The sequence below is a fragment of the Polypterus senegalus genome, chromosome 3 (assembly GCF_016835505.1).
Source record: "Polypterus senegalus isolate Bchr_013 chromosome 3, ASM1683550v1, whole genome shotgun sequence".
In the NCBI taxonomy this organism is placed as follows: Eukaryota; Metazoa; Chordata; class Cladistia; order Polypteriformes; family Polypteridae; genus Polypterus; species Polypterus senegalus.
The window spans coordinates 14,929,847-14,940,900 of record NC_053156.1 but is presented as its reverse complement, the minus strand read 5'-3'; the positions used below and the strand labels follow the sequence as shown (position 1 = coordinate 14,940,900).

General features: G+C 41.2%; 1 long non-coding RNA gene across 1 annotated transcript in view; it reads left to right on the top strand.

Annotated features, from left to right (window-relative positions):
• Nucleotides 1-649: 649 nt before the first annotated feature.
• The window catches only part of LOC120524867, a 101,674-nt gene continuing 91,269 nt past the window's right edge, over nt 650-11,054 (top strand). Inside the window, exons 1-2 of the long non-coding RNA XR_005632861.1 lie at nt 650-761; nt 845-963. This is a non-coding gene — a long non-coding RNA (uncharacterized LOC120524867). The remainder of the gene's footprint in view (nt 762-844; nt 964-11,054) is intronic.

Here is an 11,054-nt window from a genome sequence, read left to right as displayed (position 1 = left end):
CATCCCAAGTAAGAAGGGGATTGATAGGTTTAGACTTCAAACCCAGATGTTATGGATTCAAATTCAACTACTATGAGCAAGATACTTTACCTGTCTGTACTCAAAGTGGAAAAACAAAGGTAATGTAACTACCTTAATCTCTATAGTATTAAGGTAAGTTGCCCTGGATAATGGCGTCAACCAAATAAGAAAATGAACTGATGAAGCTAACTGTTCGAATCAATCAACAGATTTAAGTGACGATGAAATCAATCAAACTTTGTGAGAACGCTTCAAGAAAGTGAAAAACCATCCTGACTGATATTTTATCTTAGCGCTTAAATTTAATGATAATTTCTTAGTACGAATTAGTACTGTACGCACGGGATAACCTCGCAGCGCCTCCATTTTGGGTTAGAAAAAGCGAATAATCGGAGATACCGCCCTATTCGTTAATTATTCAGTTTCTGAGTGGTGGTTGTAGTTTGTCAATCTACTGTTATCCCGCCTACTAACTGGAGTGGGCTGTGACATACCCGACGGACCAAAGAGGTGAAGCGACGAAACCACGCCCACCAGGCTATTCATTGGTAGGTATGCGGCTTCCACACGTTTGCGTCTCCGAGTTCGCTGGCACGTCGGTCCTTTTGTGCTCCACCCATTGGTTACGTAGTAGCTTACTGTGGAGACCCGGATCTGGCAGAATGTGACAGACTAGATTGGGAGGAGGAGGAGGAGGAGGAGGCTGTGAGCTTTTTAAACGACGTTCGCACAGCAAAAAGGTAAGGCTGATTTATATGTGTTGAGCATCTTGGGGGTATAGCCTGACTTAGTTTACTTTACTAATAATAGTGTTTATTTGTAGCGCATGCGGGTTCGAAGGTGGGCTCGGGCTTCTTCAGGCTCGGCTTAGTAGGAAAGTGCGGCGTCTGAATGGAGAGCGGAGAGAGAAGGAGGCCTCTGGAGCGAGACGGATAAGAGCAGGTAAGGAATTTCGATCGTTTCTTTTTATCCACTTGGCTTTTTGACGCGCCTAATGTAACAAAAAAAAAAAAACAGACAAAACGCACATGGTGTTTTTCATGTGAGAAAAAGTACAACCTGTAAATAGGAAGTAAGTTTAGAAAGAGAGCGCCTTAGAATGGCTGAGGTAACGGTGCTGTTACAGGCTACCTCTACCTCTCCAGTTTAATTCATTACCCTTTGGTTTGCATTACGGAGGTTTCTCTCATCCTTGGCAGCGTGCATGTAGATGGTTATGGTGCTACCCAGGTATGGGGAGCTGTATTTATTTAGTCGGATTGTTGGTTCTGGAAACTGTTGGTTTTGGTATTTTCCATTCCAGGTGTCTTTAATAGTTTTTTTTTTTTTAGTTCAATTTTTGGTAACCATATTTACTAATAAAGGCGTCGATTGAGTCAATCAAAGCGCACGATGCAGCAAACAATCTTTGAGAAACACCAGTGCATTCTTGCCTCCATTCATTGGTGTACTGTACTGTAGAGTTGCCAGTTACTCTTCCGGCTGTTGTTGGAAACCTACATTAACCCGAGGATTTCATGCAGGCTGCATGCAAAAGGCAGTCCAACGTTGAGCTGAATTTGGATTCAGTTTGTAAAAGTTATGAAATACCCGTTAGACTCACAGGCACACTTGTTATTAGCACCCCTTATTGAAGAGTAAATTCAGTCGGAGTTATTTCTTTACGATCATGTTATATGGCAATGAATGACATTCTAAAGTGCTGCATATTTTATATATTAAAAAAAAAAAAACAAATCTGGCGTTTTTTTGCAGCTTAAAGGTACTGGGGCCTATGATGGTGCCTGCAGCTATGGGCTAAACTACCATCTTTTCCAGGCTGTAACCAAGGATGGCCAATAACAAGTATAGGTGCAACAGTGCATTTTTCATATTTATTAAAAAGCAACAAGCAGCGTCAAAGCGTGATGCAATAAAATTCTTCAAATAAATAGTTAAATCCATAAAACTTTTCAGTGAATATAAAAATGGTAAAATCCCTGAAGCTTCCAATAAACAAATAAAATCAAGAAATAAAATTGGATCCACTATCGGCCTTCACACCTGTTCGTTCTGTCTGTCTCCAGCCACTTCTGTTGGTCACCCCAGGAAGCTCTTGGAGCCCTTTATCACCCCTTATACCTCTCGCTAATCAGGTTTGATCACCCTTGGAGCAATACTCCTCACTCACTCCAGCACAGGGCTCCGCCAGTCTGGTTCACTCACCTTCCCTCATGCTGGACTGACCTCTCCCTCTCTTTCTTTGACCTTTTTTGTCCTTCTTTTCCTCCTCTTCACTGGATTACCCAGATCTCTTATACCTCTGTAAAAGTGTAGGTGCTTTTCTTAAACAAACAGCCGATAATGATGGATGGCTGTGCCAGTCTCTTATCACCATAGACCTATAACATGCTGTGCCACAGGGTTTCTATTTGGGGGGGGAAATAATTAAGCTATCAAGTATTGTGCCTTGTGATTGCACATACGGTGGAAGATCTTGTACCCATGTAATTTTAAGAAGAAAAAAACAAATGGCAGCATGTGTTTATGAAATTCAGCCAGTTTAAAAAGAGTCAAGCTGAGTACTTCACTTTTCTGCCAGTCTTTCTCTGCTGTATTCTTTCAGCTCCCGGGCCATGGATTCAGAAAGTCTTCATCAAGCGCTGTTGTTGACATTGAGCGTCCAGGTTTTGAGTTGCTGTCTCTGTTTTGCAGACAACTAGACAATAATAACTGAAAAAGATGCACATTTTTCACTATACTGAAGCTTATTTCTTTATTGACTGAAGTATCCCAGTATCGCCAGCCCACCACAGGGCACGCACACCAGGGACGTTTTAGGATCGCCAAGGCACCTAACCTTCATGTCTTTGGACTGTGGGAGGAAACCCACACAGACGCGGGGAGAACCCAGGAAGTGAACCAGGGTCTCCTAACTGAGAGGCAGCAGCGCTACCACCACTGCGCTACTGTGCCGCCCCTGCAGTGTAATCAGTTCAGATGTGTTATTTGTTCAAAGTACAATGAAACTCTTATGTGTGATTTTCAGCTGCACACTGCCACTCGTTCTTTAGGCATTGTTTAATAACAACATAGAACATAACAGGTGTAAAGTAGCTGCCATTTAAGGGGAAAAAAACTTTACAATTTGAGTGCACATATGTCTGTTGTTGCCAAGCATGGCAGGACATAACTGCTAATGAAACAAAACTGCATAAACAGAAGTGGGATAATTAGCGGAATATAGGTTGGCAAAGCTTGGGTGTCATAACTCCACCGATGGCAGCCGCTATGAGCAAGAATATCCTTAGCTTGAGAAAATAGGACTAAGAATCTGTGATAAAATTTGCAATTTCCAGTTTACTTTTATTGCCACAAGCATACTTTATTGACAAGGAACGTGTTTTCTTAAATCTGAACCTTTGCTCCTTTAACATGGACGTATTTGGCAAGTTTTAAAACTTTTTTTTTTAAAACATTGGTACTCCACTATCTGTTCACTCTGTTATAAAACTCAAAAGCGGGCTAGTGATTTTTTTATTTATTTATAAAGTACCAGTAATGGCGTTAACGTACAGTGAATCCACTTGACTTGAGCATTCCTAGTTTTCCTCCTCTTTCTCTGTACATTTACCATTTGTTTGCATAGAGTTTGATGCGCTTGTTGCTTCTTGAGCAGCTCTTCTTTTCTACACCCTGGCTGCCCGCTGCTTCTCTTCTTTTGTTGGCATCTTTTCGCGTTAAAACTTGTGTTGCAATTACTTAGTACATTTTTCTTAATTTTAACTTAAGTCTTCAATCTGCCTCAAGAATAATTTTAAGATATGAAGAGGTAGAGGAAGTGATGGTGAAGGTGGGAGGGAATGAGAACGGCGCCCGTACACATGCGGCACGCGGCCGTTGTGCTGGCCACTGCAGAGAGTTGATTCTACAATAAAATAAAATTAAAAAGAAGAATAACCTTAGAGGTCGATCACCACGAAAGCGAATAGTAGACATCACGTAGTACATGTGGACCAAATTTCAGGTCAATAGGTCAAACGGTTTGCGAGCTACAGGTGATTTAAAATCCTGGACAGACAAGCGAACAGCCACGGTAGCGTATTATATATAAGGATGCTTCACTTCAGATTGTAGGTTTGTGTGGCAAATTAATATATACCATGATTGTGAAGAAATAATTTTGGCTTGAAAAAACACTGAGCTTTTCCTTTTAATAAAAATGCTACAGTTGTCACCTAGTTTATAAAAGAAGTTAGTTTTTCAGAATTTTTTTTATTTTTTTAAATTATCTGTTTTGCCAGCATTGAACTGTGGGGTTTGAGTTCAATTCCTGACGTAGCCACTGTTTTTGTGACATTTGCACACACTCTGTAAGTCTGCATGGGTTATTATTTGGTGGTAAAATTTCCTTCAACAAACACATGGAAGGTTGTTGGTCTTGTTTAGCCACTGTAATTGCTTACTGGGCCATTGCAGTGACTGCAAGTTTACATATAGCAATGTCTGCAGCTGACTGGCATCCTGTCCTGTGACGCTAGTGGAAAAAGAAAAAGGCTTTGGTTTCTTTTGACCTTAATGGGAAAAGCAAGTTGAGATAATGTACTAATTATTGACACCTATTAGGAAGAATGGTTTGGTATTGCGAGGCAAATTTTAGATTTGCATGTTTAAATACTCAGAACATTTAGTTTTCATTTTTATGTTTTTTGCATAAATGGAACAGACATGAGCTTTCACGTGTATCTGAATTTTATTGTGCAGGCTGACCTGCACCTGGTTTTAGGGATTAGACATGTTAAAGGTGTGCTTTACTTTTACAATTTAGCTTACTTGACAAATTAGTCTAAAAAGCTGAGGAAGAAGATTCACTTTTTTGTGTTTGGTTTGAAATTATCAGACAAATGCTCCTTTTCTTGAAGTTTGTGTTCAAAGCATTTTTTTTAAACGATGTGACATACAGTTATCCACATGCAGATATATTTACTTATAGAATTGAATAAATACTCAAATATTTTACCCTGTGACCTTGGCTAATGAGCATTTATAAATTGCTAATGAATTTAGCCATATTTACTGCAGTATGAATGCAGTTTATTTGCGTAATGTACTAGAACTTCTTAAGTTCAGCAGCTACACTGCAGTAAACAAATCTCCACATGATTATGTGCTTACAAATTGTTCTTTTATTTTACACACCATTTTGCATGTTGACACTAAAAATAGAAGAGTTCTTCCATCCATCCATTTTCTAACCTGCCGAATCCAAATACAGGGTCACGGGGGTCTGCTGGAGCCAATCCCAGCCAACACAGGGCACAAGGCAGGAACCAATCTTGGGCAGGGTGCCAATCCACGGCAGGACACACACAAACACACCCACACACCAAGCACACACTAGGGCCAATTTAGAATCGCCAATCCACCTAACCTGCATGTCTTTGGATTGTGGGAGGAAACCCACGCAGACACGGGGAGAACATGCAAACTCCACGCAGGGAGGACCCGGGAAGGGAACCCGGGTCTCCTAACTGCGAGGCAGCAGCGCTACCACTGCGCCACCGTGCCGCCCTAGAAGAGTTCTTTAAAGGTTTTATTTATTTATTTTTTAAAGTTCAATTGGGAGGTGCGGAATGAGCATTCCTCCTTCTAACCTTGCTCACAAGATTGGTGACTTGTTACATGTTGATCACATGCAAGTAAGAATTTCATTGAACTCTGTACATTGGACTGTAAGGAGCCTAGAAATGTATTTCTCGAATTAACATTTTCATTATGTCTTTGCCCATCATTTTAATTTACAATGAAACTGCAGTGTTTTCCAAACAGATGTGAATGCTGATGGTCTGGGCTTTTCTTGTAGTGGTTTTGTCTTACAGTCATGGCCAAAAGTTTTGAGAATGACACAAGTATTGGTTTTCACAAAGTTTGCTGCTTCATTGTTTTTAGATCTTTTTGTCAGATGTTTCTATGGTGTACTGAAGTGTAACTACAAGCATTTCAGAAGTTTCAAAGGCTTTTATTGACAATGACTTTCAGTTTATGCAGTCAACAGTCAATATTTGCAGTGTTGGCCATTCTTTCATTTTCAAGACCTTTGCAATTCGCCCTGGCAGGCTGTCAGTCACCTTCTGGGCCAAATCTTGACTGATGGCAGCCCATTCTTGCATAATCCATGCCTGGAGTTTGTCTGAATTTATGGGGTTTTGTTTGTCTGCCTGCCTGTTTTTCCTGGGGTGGGGAAAAGTGGCTTCTTTGCTGCCCTTCTCGACCCAAGGCCAACCTCCAAAAGTCTTCACCTCACTGTACGTGTAGATGCACTCATATCTGCCTGCTTCCTTTCCTGAGCAAGCGCTGCCCTGGTGGTGCCCCGAATCCAGAGCCTTGGATAAAGAATGGGACCTAAACATCCTCCAGGATTTACTTCTCCCCATCATCCAAGAACAGTTTGGTGACAAACAATGCCTTTTCCAGTATGATGGAACACCAGGCCATGAGGCAAAAGTGACAACTAAGTGGCTCAGGGAACAAAACCCGGTCCATGTCTAGAATACTCCCCAGACTTTAATCCCATTGAGAACTTGTGGTCGATCTTCAAGAGGTGGGTGGACAAACAAAAACCCACAAATTCTGGTAAACTTCAAGCATTGATGATGCAAGAATGGGCTGCCATCAGTCAGGATTTGGCCCTGAAGTTGATTGGCAGCTTGCCAGGGTGAATTGCAGAAAAAGAAAGAAGGGCCAACACTGCGAACATTGACTCTAGGTATAAATGTAATGTCATTGTCCGTAAAAAGCCTTTGAAACGTCTGAAGTGCTTGTACTTCTACTTCAGTATACCATAGAAACATCTGACAAAAATATCTAAAAACACTGAAGCAGCAAACTTTGTGAAAACCAACACTTGGGTCATTTTAGAAACGTTTGGCCACGGCTGTACACCTTGCTATGTATGACCACTTCAGCCTGCAGTTTGCTTAAAAAAAAAAAAAAGGAACTGCTTTGTGACCAAGTTTTCACCAGTCAGAAATGTCTCTCTTTGGGTGCAGCAAGAGAAAGATACATAGTTTGTGGACCTGACTATCAAACTGTACCTACTGTATACAAGCATTTTTGGGCATCCTGTTCCTAAACCATGGGTATTAAGCATTTGGCCTCCTCTGTGACTAAAGCCGCCTCCACTCTTCTGGGAAGGTTTTCTACAAGATTACGCAGTGTGTCATTTGGAATTTGAGTTATTGAGTAGGGTTGAGGACAGTGCTCTGTGCATGACACACAAGTTCCTCCATGCCTTTATGGACTTGGGTGTATTCACAGGGTCATAGTCATGCTAGAACAGAAAGGACCTTTCCAAAACTTGCCACAATGGGTGGGTTTAACATATACTTTAATAACCTGTTTATTCATAAAACCTGTGTTTCTATATACTCATATTCTGGTTAGAGAAACCGGGTTACCACACACAGATTTCTTCATAACTAACCCGTTTTGTTTGGCCATGTAAACCCTTCACCAGGTTACAGTTAAAGGGTTTTGTAGTCTGGTTTGGCCTGCGCCACCTCCACCCGCTCAAAGCATCATGATGCTCCAACAGTGATGGATAGATTAAAAGGCAGAACTCCACGTGACCATCGTCATCAAGTCATTCCGTGAGAACCCTAAATCCAAAGAGGACTGTTTCATTTATGTTAGGTAGAATGCCCAGAGGGGACTGGGCGGTCCCGTGGCCTCTGAACCCCTGCAGATTTTATTTTTTTCTCCAGCCGTCTGGAGTTTTTTTCTGTCCCCCCTGGCCATTGGACCTTAATTATTCTCTGTTAATTAATGTTGACTTATTTTGTTTTCTTATTGTGTCTTTTATTTTTCTATTCTTTATTATGTAAAGCACTTTGAGCTACTGTTTGTATGAAAATGTGCTATAGAAATAAATGTTGTTGTAGTCTTCGCATGTCCATTGCACTCCGTTTGCCTGCTTATGTGTTAGCTTTGCACTTGCTTTTGGGCAGCCACAGGTAGAAGCTTTCACAGCATAACGTTCCTGAGGCAAATGCTCGACTGATCCCATTTTTCCTTCTTTTGGTTGAAATAATCTGTCTCAGTATTTCAGGAATTGCTGAATTTGTTAACGTAGTGAATGTACCATGCTAAGCGCAGCAGCACAATCTTGGGCACGGTAGGGCGACATGTAGAAAGTAATGTGCGTTAAGTAGTCCGATTTACTTTTTAACCTTTAAACTGCCACATACTTGGGGGTTAATGCACCCCTGGACACCAAATACTTTTTTGCTGCACTTTTAAAATAAACGTCACAATTCACAAAGAAAATGTGAAATTTTAATGGAACACACTTTTTTCATACAAAGAGCATCACAATTACTGCAACACTGATGAATTTACACACTGCCAATAAACTGTAAAAACTATTAAAAAAAAAACTACCGCAACAATCAATTATTCTATGTATAAGGTGCGACTGACGCCATTGATGAAATTCAGTAAATCACCGAGCCAACTGTGCTTGAACTGGCTGCACGCAAGAACACAGAGGTAAGTGCTGATGCTTACAGGCTAGTCTAGAGCAGCGGCTGAATCCCAGGGACAGTGGTGCTACAGTTCTGCCAGAGCTGGCAGTGGTCATGAGCTGGCTACTCAACGAATATACGCCACTGACTGTTCAGCTCCGGCGTGCTGGCAAATTGGTTTGTGAAACGAGTATAGTCGGTTGCGGTGTTCAATGAATGTACGTCACCGAATATACTCGGGCCCCTGCGGGCCGGCAAATTGCACTGAGACACAACTATAGCCGGTTGCAGCAGTCGATGAATATAAGTCACCGAATATACTCTGCCGTGCTGGCAAATTGCACTGGTAAATAACGTTATCAGGTTGCGGAGTTCAATGAGTGTACGTCGCTGAATATATTCCATTCCGGCGTGCTTCCAGATTGCACTGGAAAGCGACCTTAGCCTGTTGTGGCATTCAACGAATGTACTTTGCTGAATATACTCTGTTTGGCGTGCTGGCAAATTGCATTGGGAACCGACTATAGCCGGAGTCAAATGTGGACCTTGCGTGACTCGTCACCAGAAACATCGTTGTTCATTTTTAAAGGGTACAACAACAACAACAACAACAACATTTATTTATATAGCACATTTTCATACAAACAGTAGCTCAAAGTGCTTTACATATTAAAGAATAGAAAAATGAAAGACATAATTATAAAAAATAAATCAACATTAACATCGAATAAGAGTAAGGTTCAATGGCCAGGGGACAGAAAAACAAAAACTCCAGACGGCTGGAGAAAAAATAAAATCTGTAGGGATTCCAGACCATGAGACCGCCCAGTCCCCTCTGGGCATTCTACCTAACATAAATGAAACAGTCCTCTTTGGATTTAGGGTTCTCACGGAAGGGCTTGATGATGATGATGGTCACGTAGACTTCTTCCTTTTAATCCGTCCATCATTGTTGGAGCATCATGAAGCTTTGAGTAGGTGGAGGTGGCGCAGGCCACCACCACAAAGAAACCGGAAAAAGAAACAGAAAAGAGAGTAGGGGTCAGTACCGATTTTAGAGCCACCATGAATAGTTGTTATGATGAATTGAACATACAGAGTATCAGGATTAAGTTAAATTACGATTAAAATGAAGTTATAAAAAGGCCATGTTAAAGTAATGTGTTTTCAGCAGTGTTTTAAAGTGCTCTACTGTATTAGCCTGGCGAATTCCTATTGGCAGGCTATTCCAGATTTTAGGTGCATAACAGCAGAAGGCCGCCTCACCACTTCTTTTAAGTTTTGTTCTTGGAATTCTAAGGAGACACTCATTTGAGGATCTGAGGTTACGATTTGGAATATAAGGTGTCAGACATTCCGATATATAAGATGGGGCGAGATTATTTAAGGCTTTATAAACCATAAGCAGAATTTTAAAGTCAATTCTGAATGACACAGGTAACCAGTGTAGTGACATCAAAACTGGAGTAATGTGTTCTGATTTTCTTTTCCTAGTTAGGATTCTAGCAGCTGCATTCTGCACTAGTTGCAAACGATTTATATCTTTTTTGGGTAGTCCTGAGAGGAGTGCGTTACAGTAATCTAGTCGACTGAAAACAAACGCGTGAACTAATTTCTCAGCATCTTTCAGTGATATAAGAGGTCTAACTTTACTTATGTTTCTTAAGTGAAAAAATGCTGTCCTAATGATCTAATGGGTACTATGGTATGCTGGCAAAACCTGCAGAAAGGTTGTTGTCCAGATTCGTAAAAGTCGCTGGTATATTGTTATGTCCTCAGTTTTGCAGTTAAGGTCGTTTTTCTTAGTTAGCTAGCTGCACGAAACAGAAATGTTAAAGCGAGCAGTATCAGATACCCTAATTTGCGTGCCTTTAACGAGAAAACATGCAGGAAATATGCACACAAACAGAGAGGCACAATTGAATTTCTATGAAGAATTGCGTTTGTACGATAAACAACAAACTAGAAAATAGTATCGGAATGGTAGAACTACTGTGGTGGGTTGGCGCTCTGCCCGGTGTTTATTTCCTGCCTTGCACCCTGTGTTGGCTGGGATTGGCTCCAGCAGACCCCCGTGACCCTGTAGTTAGGATATAGCGGGTTGGATAATGGATGGATGGATGGATGATAGAACTACAGATTATTAAGTTTAAGTTTTGTAGCAGTCATCCCTTTGTTCTTTAAATTTTGCACATTTCCATTTTTAAATCTAAAATTCGTGTTTATGCGTTAATTCTGTGATTCTGTCCATTTTTTCTGTTTCGTGGAAATCATAGGGCCCCAGATTACTCATCTCAGTTTTGCTTATGCATGTAAATACACTGAATGTTGTCAACGCCACAGCATTAACAGTAACCTTCACTGGAACCAATGGGCCTAGGCCAAAACCTGGCATTATCCCTCTTCCACCAAACTTTTCAGTCGAGAAGGTGGCCTTCTCCTGTCACCCACCAATCCCAGATTCATCCATCAGCCCATCAGATAATGAAGCGTGATTCACCATTTCAGACATGTTTCCACTGCTCAAGTCCA